General features: G+C 36.3%; 1 protein-coding gene across 1 annotated transcript in view; it reads left to right on the top strand.

The window, feature by feature from the left end:
- LOC144247308 (uncharacterized) overlaps positions 1-25,950 on the top strand; it is a 242,899-nt gene that overhangs the window by 82,074 nt on the left and 134,875 nt on the right. The window contains exon 3 of the mRNA XM_085573120.1: positions 1-25,950. This exon is cut by the window's left edge and continues 64,580 nt beyond it; it is cut by the window's right edge and continues 7,523 nt beyond it. The gene's annotated coding sequence lies outside the window, so the exon portion shown is untranslated.

Genomic DNA, 25,950 nt, shown 5'->3' on the forward strand with positions numbered 1-25,950 from the left:
AGATGCCTTCATTGCAGATAGATTCATATCCACACAGTCTGTCAGACTGAGAACAGGAAAACTTCCAAGAAACTATCCTATTTAATGATGGTTTTCTGTTCTATTTTGCTTGTAAATATAAAATTATGATGCGATTTCTGCCTCTTCCATTTCTGTTTTTGATTGTCTGGACTGCTACCATCTGTGTTTCTTAATGAAGTTTGTAGAAATAAATAATAAATTAATAATAATCATTACTCCATTTCCAAGATGTTTCTGTTGGTCAGCATCAAGTCTTCAATGGTTGTATATGTTTTACATGTCCATCTGTTAGATCTTTGAGAAAAAACCGATTAAAGCAATTCTAAAACATTTTAAATTTTCATTTTAGAAATTGGGTTCATGCTCCTTCAAGATTTGGGGGAATAAGACATGAATGAAAACATACCAAAAGGGAGATCAAAGCATACCAAAGGGTGAGTAAGTGGAGTGCCTAGAGGGCATTATCTCAGAAAAAAAGGTACATTGCTGTGACCACAATCAGCTGAGTCACCTAAAAGTATGCTAAGCTCTGTGAGCTATTTTGTTTTCTATTAAGTGAATTTATGACAGGTCAAAACAAGACAAATTGCTTCCAATTGACAGAAGCACAGCACTGTAGCTATTCTCGTGACAATGTTGCTGTGGCTACAAGCACATCTAACTATTTCAGATAACACGTTTCAATAAGTTATATTTTAGAAAGTATGAGCTAGGTGTGCATGTTCACTCTGATCATCTTCTGGCTTTAAGAGATTCTGATTTCACTCTGCTGAACATTGGGGAGGTCATTCAAAGATGTGAGCTGTGTGGATGTAGCAGTGAATTTTTAATATAACCTTGTTAATATCAAACATGAGAGAGTAGAGTGTTATCAAGTCCAAAATGCTTCCAGCCACAAAATGTGGAAGGGAGAGGCAGGACTTGGGAATATGTAGCTACCACCTGTCTCTATAAACAGGCTGCTGGCAAGGTCACCTTGGTCATGAAATGGACTGTTCAGCCATCCTGATAGAGTTAGGTAATATTATTATGTATGAATATGTTACATTTTTATCAACTAAAGAGTTATTCAGAATTTGCAATGGGTCTGAATTTTGGCTACAAAAATAATCAGACAAATATTGGCAATTGGCTTATTTTGTAGTTAACAAGTGTCAAATTTATGGAAAAGTTGTTAAGTCTTACTTTTTTTATTATGGTGCACTTAAATTTGACAGTCTGTTTCTCTGAAGGGGCTAATTTAATTTTAGTTTGTCTTTAGGCTCTCAGAAATTTGATACTGCCATTCAAAAGTTTATCAGTGGTTTGGTTGAATCTATAAATAATTACAATAAAAGATGGTTAGCACACATATTAGTTCTTTATCCATTCAATTATTGAATTTCTTTCTAGTATACACCAAATGAATTTACAGAATCACAGATCCACTAGGTTGGAAGAGACCTTTAAGATCAAGTCCAACCCATGTCCTAACACCTCAACTAAACCATGGCACACCCAGTCTTTTTCAAACACATCCAAGGATGGTGACTCCACCACCTCTCTGGGCAGACAATTCCAGCACTTTTTCACTATTTCTGTTAAAAACTTGCATATTACTGGCTTGATACAAAAGTTCTTGATACATTAAGTTCTTTTGCAGTATTTAGTTCAGACTAGAGACTGTGAACTCAGCGCCTGAGCATCAGCAGGAGGACAAAGGTGTTCAGTGAAGCCTGCTGAAAGCAACAAGCTCAGCCTCAGGCTCCAGAAATAAGAAATAGATTGTGTGGGTGGCAGTGCTGCCTCTCCACAAATGTGTGCGAGCTCTCAGATATTCTTCCAAAATATTTCAAATATTTGGTCTGTGTTGTGCTTAGCATTAGATTTGTTTTACAAGAAAATTTTGAGGTAGTGACTGCATGTTGCTAGGATTTGACCTGCTGAAGGAAATGTCTTTTGACATTACTTATGGAAAAATACAGTGGATACAAAAAGGAGTCACAGAGAGAACACAATTTTGTAGGAATATAAAATATAATGCACTCTCCTAGTGTATGGGAAGCTGAGGTTTAAGCTTGTCATCTCTGTCCTCTATGAATGATCTGGAAATTAAACTGATATTTTACAGTCATGGTCTCACTTCTTTTCTGGCTTTATACAGGATTTTCTTGTTAACCAAAATGACATGAGCCGTCCTGTGATTTCCAAAACACTCACAAAGAGGATGTTCTGTCAGCTTTCTTGTACAGCTGGTGCCCTCATTCACTCACAATATGCCTTTTATCGTTAAAACCATTAGTAAGCTATCAGAATTTGTGTCAAGTATCATACCACCAGAAACCTTTGTCTAGTAGTAGGGTTGATGAACCATAATCCTGTAAATGACAAAATCTGATATCAGGCATTTTCATTACCACTGACTTCAGCTTTACAGGGAGGGTGCCACGATGTGCAGTCCCTGCTGTCATGTGGCTGACTGAAACCCATATGGTGTGGTTTACTTGGGTTCTGGGATGCTTACAGATATAAGCAATATACTTCAGATTTACCCTGTTTTCCTCAACCCTATGAGAGGCCCTGATCTGTTGCATGCCACAGTACATATTCTGAAGCAAAAGTCTGCTGAACCATTTAAAATTCCTTAGCATAAAGAGCATACAGCTGTACGCTGTCCTACAGCTGTTCTATCCCATCAAAGCAAAGGCATTTCTGTGTACCACATTCACTGTCATGTTTCATGACAGAATTATTTCAAAAATACTTAGAGATATTTTTTTTTTTCCTGCCAGTGATATATGTATGCCAGCAAAAGATCAGAGAGAGGATGAAGAGCTATTCTTTATATAGTGGTAAAAGATTTTCCAATAATTCTTATAATTTTTTCAAAAGCCTCTTAGGAATTTCCTTATTCTGACCCTGTGAGTGACCTCACAAAGAACTGTAAAATATGGTCTGGCTGACCTACATATATTATACTGTTATACTTATAAATGGTATCACATTAAAGAGCAAATAATTACTGAACATTAGTATCTGGCACTATTTCTGTGCTTCTAATAAAGAATTTCCTTCACAATGGTGTGTCCTTTTTGATGGAGGGGCTCATTCCATCATGTCAGTAGCATGAAACAATATGCAGACTCTGAAACTCAGAATATGTGCTGAATGCTGTGGGATGTGGCATGCAGGCATATGGGGATTTTTAAGGTATCAAACCCTGTTGGGGTACTGCTGGAGGATTACTGAGAGAAAAGGGCTCACACTTGGTCTTTCCTCTCCTGTACTGACTACTGGGAATTGGCTTTAGCATATGCAGGCTCAGCTGTGCCTGGGCTTTGTCCAGAGGGAAAGCTTGTTGAGACAAGCCAGTGCAATACAGGAAAGCAGCTTGCTAAGAACTCTTGATGTGAGAGGGCCCTGATGATCCAACTTTCTCCATAACCTTTTGTTTTACGTAGTGTTTCAGATGTATTACAAGCAACCAGTTTTCTTCTATAGTGAAAATGTAGTTATATGTCTACATAAAGCCTCATATTTTAGCTGCATACATTATATTATATCGGCTCAGCTGGTATGATCCAGCTTCATAACATGCCATGCAGAATTGCTTGAGGTAACCCTTTCTCTGTGTGCCACAGAATGGAGTGGTGCACTGAACGTGTTGCTTATTTGGGTATCCTTGACCAGCACTGCACTGGGCCACAAAGCTCTTCAAAATGCCCAAGGAAAAAGAAAAAGCGTCTTTTCCCCACTTCTGTGCTTTCCTCACATAAGTTGCTCCAACATTTCTTTTCAAGGCCTGTTTTTTTCCACTGTGGATCCCTCCTCAGCTGCTGTGTCCATGCCATCCTGCCAGGGGCTGTTTATACTTAGCAAGTCCCACACTGTCTCTGACTGATAGATTAAACACTGACCTTTTGATGTGTGGTGAGGCCAAAGAGTCTTAACTGCAAAAAGAGCATTGTGACATTTTAAAAAGTAAATGTCAAACATGGAACATACACAGTATAGAAGATAGAAGATTTAAGGCCTTATATTAATTTATCAAGAATAGGGAGTAAGAGGCACTTCAGTGGTACCTATGAAGTATCTAGGCTATTTGAAGTCCTCCAATGTAGAAGAACTGCAAAATGAATCTAGCACTAGCAGACTAGTAATGAATTTAGTATTATCCAATGGTAATACTAAAGCTTTTATATTAGAAGCCAAGTTTAAAGTTCTTATAAATTTTGTATGTCTAAACAGTTTAAATAGTTTCCAACTGTATTAAAACACAATGATTTAGGAGAACAAGAATACAGCAATGCCCAATTGTGCCATAGTTTACAAATAGCCTTTCATAATTTATGCCCGGACACTGTGGTTATCCCTTCAGGAACATATGGCTTATTAAGCAAAACCAATTAAAAAATTCTCAGCTAGATTTACAGAATCTCTTTTTTTTGCTCTTGTCATATAGTCATTAGTATTTCTATTTTCTGGCAATCATTTTAAGGCACTATATATTCTTGATAAAAAATTCAGCAACATGCTGATATTTGTGCAATAGTTTGAGAGGCAAACACTTTGCCACTATAGTTTCATATTTATGCAATAGATGGTGAAAAGTTAGCAATTAGGTATCAGTACCATAAAGAAGCATGATGTGTGGCATTCTCTGGTTTAGTTTTTTTTTCTTAAAGAGCATAATCTTTTGTACTTTTCACATCAGCATGCACATAATTCTGTTCAAAACCATAGAATTTTTCTTTTTCTGTCTACTGCCTCTCAGCCAGTTGGACTCAGCAGTTTAACATATTCTGTGGTTTCTCAACCTTTTAAAATATTTAGATTGAAAATTCCCACAGTGTCCATTTATTCCATCTAAGTGAAATGTGGTGGTGTCTCAACATTCTGAATTATAATATTTAACATTAAACTCCTCTCCTTTTGTTTTCTACAAATTTCTAGTCCAAATCATACAACTAGTAATGAAATGTTCTTTCTTTGAGGCTTATGTCATACAGGAAAATTTCCTAACTATTTTTGTATTTACTCACAAGTTTGGTTGATGACTTTCTATCAAGCCTCAGAATTTTACTGCAGTTTAACAATCAAAACTGCTTTTAACCAAGTATTTAAAAAGCATATTAAATTAAGAAGGAAAATCAACCCTGTGTAGTAGGTTTCTACTGACCTACTTTTCTGTGGGCCAATCTAAGAATAAATAAAGAATTTAAATAGTAGTATTACTTACTTGCCATTACTAAAGAAAAAAAAATATTTGCTTACGTATTTTGAACATCAAGATGAACATATAACTTTAAGAGGTTAAAAGTGGCATGATTTCTCATAATTTGGAGATTGAGTTTGGAGCTATCAACAAGTCTTTAAAACTCTGTATTTGATTTTTTTCTACTAGTTCAACTTTGTATTGATTAAAATAATGAAAATGGTTTTATATGAGAAAATCACCTATAACAATGAACTTAAGAGAAACAAGTGAAAGCAAGATTTAATTTTCAACCAGTTGATGAGGATCTGGCCTATGTCCTATGGAAGTTGTGGCACAGGGCTCTCAGTTGATAGGTTTGGGATTTTGTCACACTTGGAGATGATAACTATATGTTGATTCAGATAAATAATATTCAGATAATTAATTAAATAAATTTAAGTCTTGAAAGAGCTTGATCTACAATGTTGTCCATTGAAGTGCATGGCAGGAAGTAGAAAAACCCCTCTAGAAAACCTGAAAATATCTCATGAGATCTGCTGCGTAAATGGAAACAAGTTCAGACAAAATTCCTGTAAGAGTTGTAGCAAAGCTTGGATCTGCAACTTTTCTAATCTCCATGCAATTGTTATTTAGACAGTGTTTGGATAAACAGAACCTGAGGTTAGAATTGCAATGTTGCTGTTTTTCCAAAGTGGAAATGTACGGTTTTAAAAGCCTTTTATTCTTTTATTTATTATATATGCTCTTTCAATTTCATACAGGGATAATCTGCTAGTTTAAAACTCTGGAACTAAAATGTACTTAGCTCCTTCTCACCTAAGAAATACCCTTGCTGACTAAATGGAAATTGCTTTGTGTGATTCATGAGAGTCTGTCTCAGTAAAAAAAGAAAATAATTTTTGATAAAGGCATTGTGTTCTTTACAAACAAGTCTTTCCTGTGGTTTGTACAAAGCCTTCTGTACAGCTAAGATGATCAGCAGTAAAGTGGGTGGCTAATAAACATTAACAGGGTAGCTAACAATTTCTTCATCACTTCCATTCTTTTCCCCCCATTCCTCTGCTTTTTTGAGCCCCAGCCAGCATGAAGTGTGCCACTCTGAATCTTGCATAGCTTCTGATGCAGCTATTGAACTCAAAAGCCTTTTAGGCTGTTGCTCTTAGATGGAAACCGGTGCAGGAAAGGCTAAGAGTTTAATTGTAGGTTTATGGGTAAAGAAATGACTTGGACACTCTGCAAACACACTGAGATGTATCAACATAAAATTAATGTTAAGCGAACTTGACTCATGTTCACACATAGATGCCACAGGCAACAAAAAGTTCTTCAATTTAAAAAAGCACAAGCAGTCCTTGTCTGTTCACTTCACATTCAGCATTGAAAGTGATCTTACTCTTTACCCATTATAAAATTCCATTTAAGACCCATTCTAAAAGATGTTTTTTCTTTACAAGTTAGTCTAGGTAGAACATTGACAAATTTTATTACAATAATTTTCTTTTAATAGGACTCTATGTTATGGTGTTTTACAAATTAACATTAAATCTGAAGGAAATCAGGTTCCCTGGGGAGTATCAGAAGTTAGAGGCTTGTTTCTCTGGGCTAATAGTTAAAAACCCTTTTAAAGTTTAGTAGCATTAAAGAAAAATTATTATCAGGCTATATACAACACACATAAAACACTGGAATATTGATTTCTCAGGCTTTAATTCTATGTGGGCCAGCAACACAATTTATTTTTATGTGTTTTTTTCAGAAGAAAATGTTTCATCAATGGAGTTTTGCTATGATTGTAAGAATAAATCTTTCTTGTGAGGAAACTAAAGTAATAGGATTAGAATCTAGCCCACATTATCCTATATGTTTTTTTTTCTTTAAAAGCCAGTTAGTTTTATCTAGTTCTAATTGAATGACTTTAGGGTGCTCAAAAGGCTCCATGAGGCCAATGTGTTAAGTGGGGTGCATTTCCTGAGTAACAAATTTAATGATCTGCTTTGAAAGACAGGCTAAGAGATAATCAATAGTCCCTTAAGGATGTATTCAAGATTAATGGATTTAACAAAGCAGATTATCCTAGTATTTATAGTTGCTTTTCACCAGATGGTTAAAAAAGTATGTTTTTAATGGAAGAAAACAAAGAACTCACCTAATCTTATTTATGAAGTTACTCATTATAGCAGTTTAGTCCTTCTCAAATGAATGTATCTTTTAACATTTTTGTTGTGAGTTTCATAATGTGGTTTTAAATAATTGAGGGAGTAACTTAATTTTTATTGGGAATGGAGCAGTGTGCCCTGGCATGTGGTGAGGCTGGTGTCATCAGGAAAAAAAGCCTTGTCATTTGTTCCTGTTGATAATAATGGTAGGCACTGCTTAATGATTCCATGTATTTTTTTTCCACTGTGCACTTTTTTCAAAAATTAAGTGATATTTTCTAGGGCATTTCATTCATTTTTGCTTTGAAAGGCACTTTGCTGGCAGACATTGAACTCCGAAGAGTGTTTGGGCACATTTGCTTCCACAAAAGTCCTCAGGCACATTCAGCAGTTCTGATATTATATATATCACTGGTTTATTTTTCTTTCCATATATATTTTTTGTCTTGACTTCTGTCCATCCACTGAAGTAAGCAATGTCTTTGAACGTGCTGTCTGAAAATTGGGTTCTATGATCATACCAGTAAAGAATACTATTTATCTGGTATGATACATATTATTGCTGAAAATTAAGTACAGAATATATTGGGTAATAGTCTAGAAAGAAGACAAGGAAGCATCATAATTCAGCCACAGTCATTTGTGACCCAGTGATTGCACTGCAACTCTACCCTGTGACAATCCACAGGTAAAATACCTGTCAAGATATTACTGCAAAGGCATCTTCCAACTCCCACAACCCTCATATAATGCCACATTGTCTTCAGGAACAATGTGCTTTTTCTATAACAAGCTCAGTACTCATTAATTTTCATTCACCAGGTTGCCCCATCAGTGTTAGAATGCCGTATGGGACTGCTGGCTTGTGAGCCATAGAGAAATCCTCTCGGATGGTTTCTCTAGGACAGAGAAATATGTCAACAGACATGACTGGACTTATTATTTTCATCTCCTGTGTTTTCCCCATACTCTCTGCTCCCTTTATATAGTCTTGGGTGTGAGAACCAACATTGCTGCATCTGATGTTGGGAAAGAAAAAGAGAAAAAACCTAACTCATGTTGCTAAAAAAAGCATTTACCATGCACTCACTAGTGTAATAGGACAGGTTTCATTTTCTAGTATTTTCAACTTTGCCATGTTAGAATAAGAGTGCAGAAAGTGTAAGAAGTAAACCTGTGATGTTGTGTAAGCTTGTAAACATCTGGTCTATTTCAACAATTTGGCCAAAACACTCTTAATGAATACTTAGTATTGATCCAAATTAGGGTTTTAAGGTTTGCTAGGAATTACACAGATGAGGTTTGATACCATATGGCTTACCTTCTGTATCAGTCACAAGGGGAAAGTTTATTTTACAGCTGAATGCTATTATCCTTTTTTCCTTTTAAAATGTGTAAAACTCAGGACACACCCTGACAGCTGTTATGACCTGCCACTGAGGTGGTGTAACTGAGGTTTCTGTCAATAGGTCCTCTGGGACAGGTTAGAGTAAAACACCACTGAATGACCAGTGTTTTTATATATATGTGTGTGTGTGTGTGTCTCTCACACCTGTGTAGTTGTGCCAGTTGTACTTTATCAGAAGGGATGAACACTGTCAAGATTGTGTGAGAATGTTTCAATATTTCCCCTGGTGGGGAAAGAGGGGTAGTTTAACACCTGGGCCTTATCGGGAAGAAGGACATGGGTATGTTAAAAAAGCATTCTCCTACCTGAAAGATCTGCTTCTTATCAGCCTTTTCACTTATCTGGCTGACAACCCAGATTGTTGCCAAACAAGGGTCCACTTGTTGTGGTCATCCTCTGAGGGATTCTTACCCCCTCTTACCCCTGGGCTGTTCTTCTGCAGGTCAGACATGTGGACACACCACATGCAATGGCATGAGGAGCTGTATACACTACTCTACATTTCCAGATAACATTCCTGAAATCTAGTCTCTATAGGCCATCTCTAAACTTACAGCATGAATCTTTATATTGAGTGTCCTTGAGCTTCCTTTAGAAGCACTATTTCAGTCACTGCTTGGCAATGGCTGTGGGCCTAGGTTTAAAGTGAAATCACTAAAACTACTGTACTTTTCACAGTAATAGGAAATATGACTAGTTTTGACAGTCCAAGAAGAATGGTATGGGAATCACATAGAGACCACTTTTCAATCTATCCTTGAATAATGTGTATACTCTTGCAAAACATTTCTCTGCAGACAGAGAACTCAGGTTGTCGTTGATGGACCAGCACAATATCTTGCTCTCTTGATTCTCAGCTGCGAAAGTTTTGGCACTAAATAGTGGATGCTGTTTTACTGGGGGAAGAAGTAGATGCAGACTTCATATGTCTTCATATGTCTTTAAATCCTGAAAACAGAGATGTTGATTAGCCAATCTGAAGGCACCCATGATGGCCTGTCTTATCTGAGAATGGGGAGTTAAGGCTTAGTGGGTTGTGCACCAGGCAAATGAGTTAAATACTCCACTAGTTGTGGATTTCATGGGCTCTAATTTGTCCTGTTTCTTCTTGCCATATTGTTTCATTCTAAGGATGGTCCTCAGTGAAATGTTTTTCCTTTTAGAAATGTTTTTCTGTTCTGTACAAACCCTGTTAACAATTTTTGGAAACTATTTCAGGAGACTATTTTGGAGCTGACCATTAATTCAAAAATAAAAGTCTAGGCTGGAGTAAACACTTTAGTCCAAACTCTTGCTCAAACCTGGACTATGATGAAACTACGGAAGGTGCCACAGTTGCATAGACATGACAACTTTCACCAGCTGAAATCAGTCTATCTGATACATCAGTTTCAGGACTGGGCTGTAGGTTGTTCTGATTTTTTCTTTAATTTTGGAGTTTAGACACATTGGAGACAAAGTGAACCCAGCACTTGGGAAATGTGATTTTAAAAATGCAACATGATCAAATAGATTTTAGGCTACTTATAATGTTTGAAATTTGTGTTACATTTAATAAATATGAACAATTTTTTTCTGACAATTTTGTATTTTTTTTAATAAATAGTCATTAATAAGTGCATCTTGTTAAAAATGTTGAATCAAGTTATCTTGCAAATGTCATCCTGAATAATTTTATTTGATGGAGATCATAATCTATATTTCTTACCCTCAGAATTACTGTGTGTGTTTTGAAGTAGTCTTCTTATTTTATATTCTAGGAATACTTCATACAGTTTGCATTAGATAAGAGTCATTATAGGAAGATTTATGTGAGTGTGACTCCTTCAAAAATTAGATAAGCTCCATACTATCTCTTTTACTTGACAAGCTCTGGATGCCTGGTTTTCAGCAAGACAAAGATCCACCATTTTTCCTGATTTCTGAGGTACAGTGCTGCTGAAATCCTAGAATCACAAAGCTGCAAATGACACAGTGAATCAAGTATTCAGGTAATATTAAAGTCTCTGCATGACAGTGTCTCATTCATAGTGTTACCTTTTCAGACTTGTTTTTTGAGGAGGGAACGGATATTGCCAACAAGAAGTGCAATCTAATGGGTGTTTTTAAGTGTAGAGGTCCTGGTTCTGCAATGATTTCTGAACAGGTAGATGACCATGTAGTGTGCCAGTGATATATCTAAGGTTGTCTATGCTGGGAATCTGTCTGTGTGGGCATGTTGCAGTAATGTGGCCACATGATGATGTAAAATCATTTGTAGAACCCCCACCGATGTTCATGTCATATTTAGGGCAATGAGCTGTATGGTCCTCACATGCAAAACTTGGAAGTTAAGTCAAAATAGTTGCAGTTTATTTGTTGTCACTGACTCTTACATTTTCTTCATCAAAAGGAACTTAAGTGCCATCTTACCATGGTACTTGCAACCAATACTATAAAAAATGGCATTTATTCTCCTACTACTACTTTTTCATATAAGTTCCAAATTTTTATTTCTGTTCTCTGCCAAGAGCTTTATCTCTAGGGAAATACTAGTCAAATGTAAATGATCTACCAAAGTTATCATCTTTCTTAACAGAAGCGCAATGTGTACTTATGAATAGTGTATCAGAGAGCTGGGACAATGCCTTTATTTAATTATTAGAGTGATTAAAATCTGACATTCTTGATTGATTTTCTACTCCTCTGCACATATAAAAGCAGAGTGAAAAATAAGGTCTTGATATTCATAATTATCTATGATATTCAGCATTAATACTTGCAAGAATTACTTTGATATCAGCTTAATAGGCTTTCCAGACACACATATAGACCATCATATATTTTATCAAAAGGCAATTTCCAGCATAATGGTAAATGCTTCTTCTTCATTGTCAGAAGCTTTGAAGACTGTGTATCACCTTTAATAGCATATCGGCAATTTTAGAAAAGCCAAATAACTGAATCCATTTATTGGTTCTCATTCTAGAAAGCTTTCTCTGAGCATCTACTCTGAAGTATATATGCAATCTGAAGAGTTGATTATAGCATATGGATCTTCTATGGAGAGCAATCTCATTGAATATCACAATTTTGCTTCATGTTTAATTATTCTAAAAAGTGTTTAGTTCATTTTTTACTGTGCATAGTCTTTGTGTTTGAGAAAGAAAGAAATAAACCAGAAAAACACTAGCCTGCATAAACTTTATACAGTTCTGTGGTTGTACTGTCAGACTGCAAAATATATAAATTTGACTATGTTACATAGCAAGATATCAGTACTTTTCTGCTTTCCCATTCAAAAAGAACAATTCCACATACATAGAAAAAGGTGAAAATCTCAGTGGCACAGTTGTCTGGCCATGTGCAGAGACCTGTGTGATTGTTTATTGTAACCCTGGGCTGTGTCCTGCTGATTAGATGATTTACAGAAAAAGTTCATGTTCATGTCAACAAACAAGTCTTTGTTGGTGTCACCCTCCAATGGTCGAGGTCCAGAGCAGCTTAAATGCTGTGCTGAATTAAGTGTTAAAACAACTCAAAAATTATTACCAGTTCTTCAGTATCATTTCTCTGTGAGTTTGCAAGGACTATCTAATGTTCACAGCTGCTGTCTGCAGCTTGTCAAGTTGCACTGGGAGTGACAGAACAGCAGTGGCAGAAGATATGGAATAGTCTCTGAAGGAGAATGTTGCTAACAGTGTTTGCAGATTTTGAAGTATCTGCCTAAAGTGACAGCATATCAGAGCGTGTGACTGAGGACATACAGGGGAGGGACCAAAGTGCCAGCCTGTAACAAGGAGCTGTGCCCTACCAGCTGAAATATCCCTCAGCTCTAGTGCTGCATCCCATCTTCTCCCTCACTCTCTGGGGCATGGCATGCCAGACAGCTGCCTGACCAGCTGGGGATGGTATGTTGCTGACAGGGAGACCAAAAGGACTGGTTTCTTGATGGGGAAATAGGAGTCAGGATTCTGTGGCATAAACCTCATAATCTGTGAGGTTTGAGAGGGGGTGTACTAATTACCTCAGAGTGCCAAAGTCCCCCAGTCCAGTTGCCCTCACGCCACGTTGGTTTATGATAGTGACTGGTGTATACTACAAGCATATAGGCAGCATCCCTGAATACAAGTACATGGATGACACCTTTTTCATATTTCCTGCACTCTCTGTGCCTATCTTTGAGAAATCTCCACAGCGAAGCCTCTCTCAAACTGGTGTAGATGATATATATAATTTTTTCATCTTTGTAGTGCCCTTCTACAGCCATAATCTTGCTCCTAATTGAGTTTTGTAGGAAAGATCAGTAATCAGTAATCTTTCTTCCATAGAGAAATGCTGAGATCAGTGGCCTTCTAGATTCGGGCTATTTTCAGAAAATAGTAGCTTGAGCCTTAATGACTTTGAACAAGGGCAACCCAGCTGAGAGTGTTTGTCTACCCAGAAGGAAGAGCCACTGAACTTAGCATTGCCAAGATCAGGCCTTAGATAATTGGCCTGAAGGTTTGTGCCTCATTTTGATATTGTTATACCTTTCCTGCTGACTTCCTTGACCTCATTACTCTTTTGGGGTTTCTTTTGTAAAATCACCAAATGTACAGTTTGACTTACTCAGTTTTAAAGCATAAAGGGGAGTAATGATAGAATGGTCAAGTTTTTTGTTCTGTAAAAAAAAAGAACGAGCATCTGGAAAGCAGGTAAATGCTCCTCAGGGTGTATGCAATTATGCAGCTGGGGAGCACTGCTGGCCCTTGTGTCACTCCAAGTGCTGCAGATGTATGATCTACTAATGAAAAAAGCAAATGCTCCCTCCTCCCGTATTGCCTTCTGGAACAAGAAAAGGATATTTGAGATGGTCTTAAAATGACTACTGTACCTTTAAAGCTTTTCTCCTGCCGAAAGCTGATGAGTGTTTGCAATTTCAAAGCACTCTGAGTCCCTAACCAGTGAAATTCTTTTAATTCTACATTTAGAAGGCAAAGCCCGCCCAAGAAATTTAATTCTTTCTACAGCTTTCCTGACACAGTTGCAATCTATGTGACAGGGGGTGGGTATCAGGAAAAAGTGTTGGGAATTTTGATGTTACAGCTCAGCCTGTTTCATAGTCATTGCTTGAAGTTTATTGCAGAGACAATTCTCCAAAGTCTAAGAAGAAAAGATTTTTTTTTTTTTAATTGAGTATTTTTTCACCTTTTGCACAGGAGGAATTCTAAACACATTTTGAGAATGCCGTGGCCTTGTGTATCTTTAAATCTCAAAGGAAGGCGCAGGGCACTGGTGCCACTTGGTGATACTGAGCACATGAGATAAATGTGATGAGCAAATTCTATCTAAATGGGCAATCTTCACATGACTCCTGGAGTAGCCACTATCACTGCTCTGATGGTTTTAGCTAGGATAGAATTAATTTTTTTCACAGTACTTAGTATGGGGCTAGATCTCACATTCCTGGGGATGGCTGAATACTCACACGTCCATGGAAAGTGGTGAATTAATTCATTATTTTGCTTTGTTTGTGCACATAGTTTTTGTTTCGTGTGTTAAACTCGCTTTACCTCAACAAAATAGCTTTCTCACTTTTACCCTTCTGATTGTCTCCCCCATCCCACTGGGGAGCAGTCAGCAAGCCCACTGGGGCTTAGTAGCTGGCAAGGGTTAAACCACAATAACAGCTTTGTGGTGTGTTTTCAGGACATCAAAGAGAGCCAGCTGCTAAGAAGCATTGCAGCAAAGATTCCAAAACCACAGAATGTAGAAATGGTCAGTAGTGCATCCGTGGGTTGCCTTTGTTGCACTGTGACATAACACTCGGGAAATCTTGACAAGAAAATTATTGTCAAAGACATGGATTCTTCAAGCTAATCTGGGAATTTTCAGCACTAAATCTGGTTAATTTCCACTGTGTCAATCATCTGCAATGTGATTCAGCTGTGCTGTAAGACCTGTCTTTAAACTTGCTTGCTTAAGCTGCAGCTGCTCAGCAAAGTAGCTGCAAGCCACAGAAAGCAAGAGTCAGACACTGCTCGAGAAGCAGAGTCAGTACTTGGAGAGAGAAGGAGCACTAAATGGGGTTATTCCTGCACTGTAGGAATGAGCAAATCATATATAAAGGAAAAATACCTGGGTAGTTCAGTGCTCATCACAGGCAGTGACAAAAAGGTGTTTTCTAGAAATCAGTGTAGGAGAACATAGACAAAGAGGTAAGGGTTTTTTGTTTTCCAAGCTGAATACTTCAAATAAGCTTAGTTATTCTTAATTCTAATGCCATTTCATATATTTGATAAGGGTCACTGCCCTCTGTGGATCTTTTTGAGATGGAGAGCAGACCTGCATTTTCTGAGATGCTCTTATAGCACAAATTTTGTACTGTGGCACAATGTCTTGTTTCATTATCTATTAATTTTCTAATAATGTATATTGTTTGGTTTGCTTTTGTGTCTATTTTTGATCACTTGGCTGCCTAATCTGAGGTTGAAGAAGCTGTCATATGGTAGTGATTTCAATACACCACTGTTAGCCTTCTGTGGTGCTAATTTTTCTGATTTTGTGCTATTTTTAAAATTTTTATTAATAGAGGAAGCTGAGCAAGGAAACAGGTGGGCTAAGTGCATATCCTGATGGTTTTCTTGGTTTTTAGCCTGACCTATTTCTTTAATCCTTTTTACTATGGTTTAAGCTTAACTAATTATATGGTAGTGTTGATTCCCAAAACATATAGGAGCTTTCAGGTTCTACATTGCTTGCACTTGGCCCTTCATAGAAGCTGGGGGGGAAGGGTGATGGCTTTTCTATCTTTAAAGATGCAGAGAAGGAATAAAATAATGCAAAGACATATTTCTATGAAAGAAAAATCTATGTGAGGATTTGAGTTGTGAAATTAAAGACAACTCTTAACAACCAACAAAATTCTTTCCTAGCACTACAAAGTGCAAATGAAGTTTAGTAGCATTCTCTGTTTGCTAAATGGAAAGTGTGATACCAGCTTGTTGAAGTAACCTCAATACTGCAAGTCTCCAGTTAGCCTTTAAATAGAACAAACTGAGTCAGACTCAAACAATTATGCTGGGAACAAGGAGATTTAATTACTCAACCAGAGGTCTCTAGCTTTTAACTCAATACAGTAATTTTGAATTTGCACTTGCAGTGATCTTTATTGCTTCATACTTAAAACTCTTGTCAGGAAACAATTATAAAAGGCCAGCTTCAGGCTTGGTGTAATTAAATGAAGTGAGTGAAACTACACCAAGATGCATTTGGCTCAAGATTACACTGCAGTCTAAATGAAAATATTAAGTGTGCAGCTTTTAATTATCTAACAAGAATAAAATTGTGTGTGGGCATTTTTAGAAACTATTAAGGACTTATGACTCCATTAGAAACTCAGAAAGCATCCACTGATGTAGGGTAAACATTCCAGTTGGCACAACTTTCCCCTCCACTATTCTCTACACTGTACAAATTTCCAGTCTGGGTGTTATGATAGACAGGGAAGGTGCAAGTTTCTATTTTGCAATTGTACTAAAATTCTCCTCTTTTGCCACCAGTTTCCTTTATGTCCCTAGACATGTCCTTTCAGTACTGCAGCACTGCAATCTTTGAAATCTGCAACAAGATCAGATTTCAGTGCTAGGTGAGTGCTTCCAAAGCAGAGAGAATGCCATCACTGTCATATCACACATTAGGTACAGAATAATGAGCTTAGAACTTGCCTAGGAAATTGGGAAGAAAAAGAAAACCCTTGAGCTCTATATTTCTGCAATTCATATATGAGATGTTTATCCATTTATTTTTGCCAGGAGAAAGAGAGAAGGCATAGTTTGGTGTGATGTTCATAGTTTACCTACTAGAGTACACACACTGTGGTTATGATCGTTTTTGTAATAATAATATATGAAACCTACTTGAAAATCCACAGGCATGGTTTTTTACTTGTCACAATGTAGAATCTCCTGGTTTTCACTAATCACTCCCTACTAGCATGGATGGGTGTGCCAGGGCTACTTCACAAAAAGATTTAAGAATGCATTCAGCCAGGAAGGTGTCAGCCCATCTGCAGAGCTTGCTGCTGACTCCCTCAGCAGGATGATGAGTTTTCATCCTCTTTTGAGGTGTGTTTTACCTCAGGCTATTCAGGATAGCTGAAAGACAAATGATGTGCTTCCAAGAGCAAAAAAAAAAAAATCATGGGCAGACTTAACCACAGCTCCCAAGTTCCTCTGTGAAGCTGTGCCAAAATGCAAATGCAGGTGTATGAACTAGAGACCAAGGACATGGAAAGTAGGCTATAATGAGCAAAGTAACCAGCAGACTGAGTACGTTACAGGAGCTATCCATGGATGACCAAGAACCAGAAACCATTGAGTTTTATTAGACTTTTTAGGGTTTTTGAACTCTAAGAGAATATTTGATGTGGGTTATGTTTTCATCCTGTGCATGCTTTTATTTTGAAAACTTCCCGTTTCTTGGGGATAATGTAATTGTATCTAGTGAGGAATAAAAATGGAAAGCACACACTGTGTGGGAAAGATTATTTGTATGAAAGCCTAAGAAAAAACATTATAAATGAGAAAGATAGCTTGATAGGTATTTCTTGAATTAAACAGTTAAATTTTCTCTCATAACACTTAATTGTAGAATAGTCACTGTTTTTGGAAATATGATGTCAAGATATTGTAACTTTTCTTCAGAGAATGCTTGGAAATATTTTGATTATACATTACCAGCTGGCCTTATATACATATATTAAGAGGACATCAGTTTAAAAATGGAACTAAGTCTTAGCATAAGCATATCTGATTAATTCAATTTCATGTTAAAACACAAAAATAAATGAAAATATTGCCTTGGCCATATGGGTAAATTTCAAGGAAATACAAGTGGCCATATAGTTATAAGTAGACTTGGAAGTTTTGCTAGCCATATCAGAAATCAGTATGAGCTAACATGGCAACAAGGAAATTTTGGAGGATGGCTTGTTAGATGAAGTAAGGAGGAAGGAAATATGGAGATTCACAGTAGTATATACATACAAACTTTGTAGAAAAGTTATGAGAAATACTGTTATTGTCCTGATCTTGATTGTTCATTTATATACTTAAATTGTTTTCTAAGAATTTTTTTTGGGACTGTATTTTTCGTAAAGTCTCTGGTTATTAAAACACAGAAAGCTTGTGCTAAACAATATAGCGAAAAGACAATGCAAGTGCCCACAAGTTGTATTCAGCTTATATGACTATATGCCTGGATATTAGAGTGAAGTCCAAATTCTTTTTGTTGATCTTATTATTCTAAGCATCGCTAAATAATAAATATACAAATTTTCCAGTAGATACTAGTATCAATGGCTTTGTCTACTTTTCTTCTGATTTGTTATATTCCCATTAAAACCCACTTGATGACAAAAGAAATTGGAAATAACTGATTTTTTTTCTGCAACATATCTGAGAACCATCTATGAAAGAAAATGAAATGCTGGTACTCACATTTATATGTGCAGAATTATTAGGATGCTATTCATTCTTGTAATGCCACCTACCTTAAAAAGAAAACCAAAATAAAAAAAAAAGACCAAAAAAAAAAATCTGGTACCACCCTGAGATGCCACTTAGCTCCCAAGATGCTGCACATGCTTCCAGACACCTGTGGTTATGCTCATAAGCATATGCAGGTGTTCCTCTGACACAGCTGAGCCTCTCTCATCAGATGCCAAAATCTCATCCCCAAGAGGTTTGAAAGGCTGCATGAATTTGCAGAGAAGCATTTTTTTCAGATTTTGCCACTAATTTCTTTAAAGGACCAGATAAAAATATCAGTGTGAACAGCCTTTTAGCCTAAAAAAAGAACCCCTTGAAATTGTGTGAGCTATGACTGGATGCCTTTGAAGGACTTTTGATTGAGACCTCTACAAGACTTCAGCACTGTTTTCCTGTGCTCCTGGATTTAATAAGGCTTAAGCAAGACTGCTATCAACCTGTTCAGACATTGGCAGTTTGTGCAGCATGTGTAGGAACAGTTGCATCTACCTAGGGAATTTTAGTCTGAGCAAAGAAGTGCACAAGTGTTTTAATTGCTTGGACTCATAAGTTGGAACAATTTACACTGCAAAACTTGGCCAAGTTACCATTTTCTGCCCTGCCATCAGCTGCACAGCTTGCTGAGTTTCTTCTGAACACTCACAATTTGCAGTCAGGCATACTAAGGTAAACCATAACTCATGTTATATATGGCCTGGAAGCACATGCTTTATTTCAAGAACTTGGATCCTACAATTGTGCACCCAAGCAGTCAAATGCACGTTCATCTTGAAGTCAGTGGGACCTGAGAAGAGAATTATAATCAAATGTGTACCTTGCTAAGCAAGATTCAAGGGGCTTCTTTTTGCATAGTCCTTTTCTGTGAGGCCTACACTCTGCTGTATTGCATTTCAGTAACTCTGTTTTGTTGATAAATCTGTGTCATTATTCTCAGCTGTAAATTTTCATAGTTCTAAAATGTGTTGGTTTAGAAAGCAAAAAGCAATACTTAGCATTGGATTCATAGTGAGAAGAATGTAGAAGGGGAAAAATTAAATATATTATAATTGCTTGAATAAGGAGGAAACAACCCTTGCATTTATATTGTCACATCTACTTAATTTGTACATGAAAACCTTCTAGAAATTTTGTATAGCACTTTCATCCTCTTGAACGTAGGACATCTTAGCTTTTTTATTTAATAATGAAATAATTAACTGTATGTTATTTTAACATATACCTGTGGACTTTTTTGTTTTGTCTTTACTTTTACACCCATTGATAGAATAGCAGCCCATGAAAACAGCTTGGAGACAACACTAACACATCTATATAACTAATGTTTTTAAATATCAGATACTGAAATATAAAATACTAAAATATAAAATGCTTGTAAAGACTAGAATGTCAAAGCATAGGTCTCACAATAATGTTAAAGTAATAATTAAGATAGATTCTACAGTAATGACTTGTGGTAGATACTGATTTACTGCAGTGGCCTGTTACAGATACATTGGGCTGTCCTCTTGAAGATGCTATGTTCTGTGCATGACTGATGACATCTAGAGTATCCATACACATACAAACAATTAATTGAATTAATAATGTAGATGATAATTTAGTTTCCTTAATTACATTCAATTCCAGTTCTTAAAAAGGTTTCTTAATTTACAACAATATTTTTCTGATTTGCTAAATAAAATAATTTATATGAAATTCCTTATATCCTTTGTTTGGTGAGATCTGTCAGAAAAAAATTGCGTTTTTTGATCGATTTTTAATATATATACAGATGTATATGCAGGCTTAAGACTTACATACAGTCATTAAAGACAACCTTGTATAAAATTTAAGCCAGGACAAAAAAGATATTTCTCTAAAAGGCACATTGAAAAGAGTGTTCATTTATGATACAGAGCTCCTCCAAGATCTATCAGATGAATTAATCTAAGTATGTTTCTTGGCTGCCCTCTCTGATGATCATTCCACTTCAAGCTGAACTTAATGGAGTTGGAATGAATCTTTGTTTATAGTTCTTACAATTAATGTGCAATTACACATTTTTGCTCTTAAATATTTGGTTGAAAATGGCTTCCTTGCCAATTATGACTTCAAAGTAGATAATTATGACTTCAAAGTAGATGCATCTTTGGCAGCTTAAACTTAAGACATTTAACATCTTGGAGCATTACTTCCACAGGTGTATTCCAAAATGATGACCTGAGGTCCAAAATTGCCAGCTGATGAAATGGTTCCTTCTAAGTGGAAAGGGGAGTTTTGAAGACATGGCTACCATACTCAAGTTAACTTGTGATTCTCAAAGAGAATTATCTTCTGTAAGATAAATGAACACTGTTTTCATCTTGGCAATTAATGAACTGCTGAGAAAACAATACCTTAGAATTATTGGTGATAAAAGAATAGAATCCAGCTATTAGTGTCTGCATAGACTTACTTTGAACCAGCAGCAAGAGAAAATAATTTCACAGTAGTAAGGCTACTAGTACTGTAAAGTTTTAGCTTAATTCAAATATAAAGTATTTTAATGTATATTCTTATGAAATGTTGATCTTTATAGGCTCAGCTTTCCTCTAGAGATTTGCACTCTTTGGTGATTTTCAGAGAGGAGCTAGTTGCACTTCTAATTATGGGATTTAACCCATACAAAAAGATGCAACTGTGCCAGAACTTTACACTCTGCTTGCTTAATCACTGCAGATGTTGGCATTTCAGAGATGTAATTGATGATGAGTGAGCTTCTGTATTCTCTTTATGCAATGCAAATTTCAAACCACAGTACCAACTCTGGGACTCCAGGCCACTGAAAGGAAGTCTGAGGGTCTGAAAGGAAGACATGGATCAGCAGTAACTATTACAATTTGAGCAGGTTTGCTGTTTCAGCAGTTAGAGTGTGCTATCCACCAGGTTAGTCTCAATCATCCCATCAACTTTCAAAGAGATGCTAAATATTTTATTTGCCAACTTTTCATCAGAGTATCAGTCTGTACTCTAAAAATCTCCACAACAGATGCTGTCATGCTGTGAGAACTAGAAAGTGAATTTTCCCTGTTTAATATGCCCTCTTACTTTTAAAGCTTGATGAGCTACTTCATTCCTTTAAATTGTGATGCCATCTCTGGTGCAAGATGCAGATTGCTTTTAGCAAATGGCCACCCAGCTCTGAATTCAGGAGAAACCATGTGTGTACCCATTGCTGAGAATTGCATATCTATCAACACTTGTTTAATCCCACATCTATCTCCACATGCTGACTTGACCTTGTTTTCACATTCTCGACTTTATTATCTTTGTGTAAATCTCCATTTATATCCTTGCACATTGAAAATTTGATCCCACTTTTTTACAAAAGGCAGAAGTCACAACCTTTTCTTCTTAAACAGTTGATAGATATTTAACTCTTTTCAGCAAGATAGAATTTTCAAGATATATATATATAGCTAGAGGCTCTAGTCTACACATTACTTTTCTCCATCTGCCAGCATCTTCAGATAATGCTGCATAGTAAGAGGAATTAAAATCTTGTAAAACAAGTAGTATGGGGTAAATGGTTTCATGAATTCTATGATTTTCTTTTCATTAGCTAAAGGAAAACTGTTTACCAACCATTTCACACAATACAGAAAATAATCTGTGTTCCTGGTAGTTGCTATATTTTATCTGAACTTTTAGGTTTACTACATAAATATAAGATAAGCCTTTATTTTCCCTCTGCATTAGTTATGGTAGTGCTATAGAAAGTGTTATAACAGCACTGCTACTCTGTTTCCCAGGTGACAATTCTTCAGGATGGTTAGGAGAAGACAGTAATTTCTCTGTAGCAAAAATTAGCAAAACTGAAAGTAGTGTGGTAAATGCTATTTTTAAATGTTGCCATTAAAATTGAACATGATTAGTATCCTTGGAAAATGCCATCTTCAGCATTGAAAGTGAGTTATCTGAAATAATGTAAATGAAATATTCCATCCTGTAGTCAACAGGACAAAAGAGAAATATAAACTAAGCAGAACCATCATTAGGAAAAAACCAAATGCATCAAGAATCTAAAAGCACTCTAGTACTGGAAAAGAGGCAAAATTTTAGTTGATGTTACTAAGGTTTATGCTTGTAAAATTATTTTAAAAACAACAGGGCAAAAACATAATAAATGTGGAAATTATAGTTGCCATGCTCATAAATTCTTGGCCATAAAAACTGGCCAGGATGGTTTTATGCAATTATAAAGTAAATATATTAATCAGTTAGAAAATTAAATAAGACATTAATGATTTACATTACTGCAAATGTTCCAAAGAGCTTACTAATTCAGAGTGCAACAAAGGTATTTATATGCATTGATTAGAAATCTATGAAGGCATCAAGTGCTTTGTAACTATAGTGCCTAAAAAATCTGCTTCACAGATAGATGCCACAGTATTTTTTAAGTTTAAATGCTGAAAGCAGAAAACTATAGAGTAAAATGTGTTGTGTGCTATTGTTATTGATATTTTACGAGAATTCCTTTTTCTGTATTTTTTTCAGAGGGGAAAGGGCATCTTTCAATCTTTTCCTTTTCTTCATAATATTTTTATGATGTCTCAGTGTTGCAGTTGACTGTAAACAGTGTTTTTAATAAACCATAATCATACCTCATAGCACAAGCAGCCAGAACCAGAGCCTTGCTGATGTCTGAGAGCTTACACAATGCCACCTCACACAGAGATACTGTGTACCAAAAGCAGAACGATGACATTTGCACTGTAGCATGTGCTTCACTAATAAAAGTATTAGCTCTGCCTCTCATCATGCAAAATGAATTTAAGTGTAGGCAGTCCTAGTAAATCAGTACAGATCCTCATTCTGTAAGCAAATCAAATGCAGCTATTTAATTTTCTCCTGTAATATGAGGAGATGGGCAGAACTTAAAGATTGCAAATAATATGTTTAAATATGCTGAAAGTAGCAGAAAAGATAGGAGGAGAGAGAATGCCTAGGACAAACAAGCAGCCTAAGACCATACATTAGCTTATGGAATTGCACCCATCCTTATGATCATGTGGCAGCTGCCAGCTTTATAATTCTTAGAATGCAATTCTTATGTCCGTTTTGGTTGCACTTGCCCAACTATAAGATTAAATTAATGACATCTACATTAAGCATTTGGTTTAATTTACTAATACTTCAAAAATATATTCATCTTGTCAGATGATGTGGTTTTGATATTGCTTTAAACTTTTCCTAGCTTCAAAGACATTTGAAGAAAAAAGGTAATGCCAACTGCTTTGCACATCTGGGGCTTTTTCCCTAACAGAAGATAGAAGGGACAGTGTTCTTAGAACATAACTGTGATAGCACTAAAAGGCAAGTCAGGGTTTGGTCTCCAAAATAAAACAATGCATTCAGTAAGAAATGGTGCCCTAAAAGTATTCATGTTCCCTGTGCAAGCCTAGAATGAGTACAAAAACAGAACCAAAACTGTCAGGAATGCAGAAGAGAATTACAGAGAGATGATGCCTTAAGCAATAATGTCATGCTAACTGCTTGGACATCAAATGTTCAGTAGCAGTCATGAAATGTGAAATTTTGAGGTGACTTAAGAAGGATGCCAAGGTTATTCTTTTGAAGATGTTTTGGAACATTTCTTCCATGAAGGAAGGAGAAGTCCTTTGATCTGATAATTTAAAACAAAAACTTGCTGAATGCAACAAGAGATTGGAAAATCCCATATTTCTTTTACTCAGACAAGAGGGAATAAAGAATTTAGTTATTTTATTTGTTCAGATTACTCTCTGGCCATTTCCTTTTCCTCTAAAACTTACTGAAAACATTTCACTACATTTTCTTCTTTCTCATTATACTGTCTAGTGAATAAAAATGAGGGATTTTAAAATCAAAATGGATAAAATGGGCAGGCACATAGGCCAGTGAATAGAATAACACATCACATGCTTTTTCCGTTGAAGTATTTGGAGGAGTTGTTTTTTGTTTTTTGGTTTTTTTTTTTTTTTTTTTTTTTTTTTATGTCTTCATTGAATGCTAATGGTGGAAATTGGTTTGGTTTGTTGTCTGGCATTTCTGGATTGTGACAGTTTGCCTGACAAAAGAGATGGGTACAATGGACCTCTATCTGAATGGTATTGCCTGATTGACATATAAATGTAGATGCTTTTGTATTTTTGATATATCTGACAAAAGATTGAATAGAACTCATAAATCCCACAGAAAACTACTGGAATGCACGTTTTATATTCTTTGAGATCTTTTTATTTGCTCTTAATAAGGTACAGGGAAATAACCTCAGTATATTCCTCATACGTACTCCACCAAGTATGCACACAATATTGTTTAAACTGTTTGGATTCTGTACAATATGTGAACAAAAAAAGATGAACACCAAAATGAATATGGAATGAGTTCAAATGGCTGAACCAATAAACAAGGCTACTGCAGCATGCAATCAAGTTTATTATGTACATGAACAATAAACCTGGCAAATGGAGTGCTGAGTAAGTAAGTATTAGGAACCATTTGGCATTGCTTTGTATTTTGTGTTTATGTGTGTGAAACATATTTCATTATCTGAAATCCCTTCTAGAGTGACCTGCTGTGCTGTCCAACTGGATAAGTGATTTATGTTAGTATATCAAACAGAGTAATGACATTTAGAGAGGAAGAAGGAACTCTGTGGCAGCGCTACTTTACTCCCTCCTGGAGCCTCACAAAATGTCATTTGTGTCACGCTGAGTGCTGTTTATTTTAGAATAAGAGACATTTACAGGTTTGACTCCCAAAGTGCTCTGAGACAACCTAATAAAAAGGCACAAACAAAAAATAAATAGAAGAATGGCATGGTTTTAATGCAGCATTATCTATTCCCAGCAGCGGCAGAACCAGATTGTTTGTATTTCATAAAAGTAAAGGAGGCTGTCTCAGACCACAAGATGCTTTTCTATAGTTTAACATGTGGTTCCACCATAAATTAAAGCAGAACTAATATTGCAACCCATAATTTGAGGGCTGTGTTGGGTGCATGGTATAGCTTCTCTCCATGCATTGGTTCAAGCAATTGTGTATATAGGACTGAACAGTAACTTTTCATCAGGAAAAAAGAGTTTAGTTTTCAGTGAGATCAATGAGTGTATTCAGCCTCTTAGGCAACTGCAGAATCATAGAATGTTTTGGGTTGGAAGGGACCTTAAAAACCATTTTATTCCAAGCCACCCACCAAGATCAGGACATCTTCCACTAGACCTGGTTGCTCAATGCCTCAATCCAGCCTGGTCTAGAACACTTCTAGGGATGGGGCACCCACAACTTCTCTGGTCAGTGTCTGTTCCAGTGCCTCACCACCCTCACAGCAAAGAATTTCTTCCTAATGTCTAATCCAAATCTACCCTCTTTCAGTTTAAAGCCATTTCCTTTATCCTGTCACTGCATGCCCTTGTAAAATGTCCCTCTCCAAGTCTATTGCATGCTCCCTTCAAGTACTGGAAGGCTGCTATAAGGTTTCACTAGAGCTTTCTCATCTCCAGTATACTTTTTTTCTGCCCAATTGTTTATACCCTTAATTACAACTTCCTAAACACCATTGTATTTTTCAGAGGAAAGAGGGGTGTTTTCTTTGCTTGCTTTGGCCTGGATTTGTTATTTGTTTTGATATTCTTTTTGTTGATACATTTT

This window comes from Lonchura striata, chromosome 2 (assembly GCF_050655825.1).
Source record: "Lonchura striata isolate lonStrDom1 chromosome 2, ASM5065582v1, whole genome shotgun sequence".
Classification (NCBI taxonomy): Eukaryota; Metazoa; Chordata; class Aves; order Passeriformes; family Estrildidae; genus Lonchura; species Lonchura striata.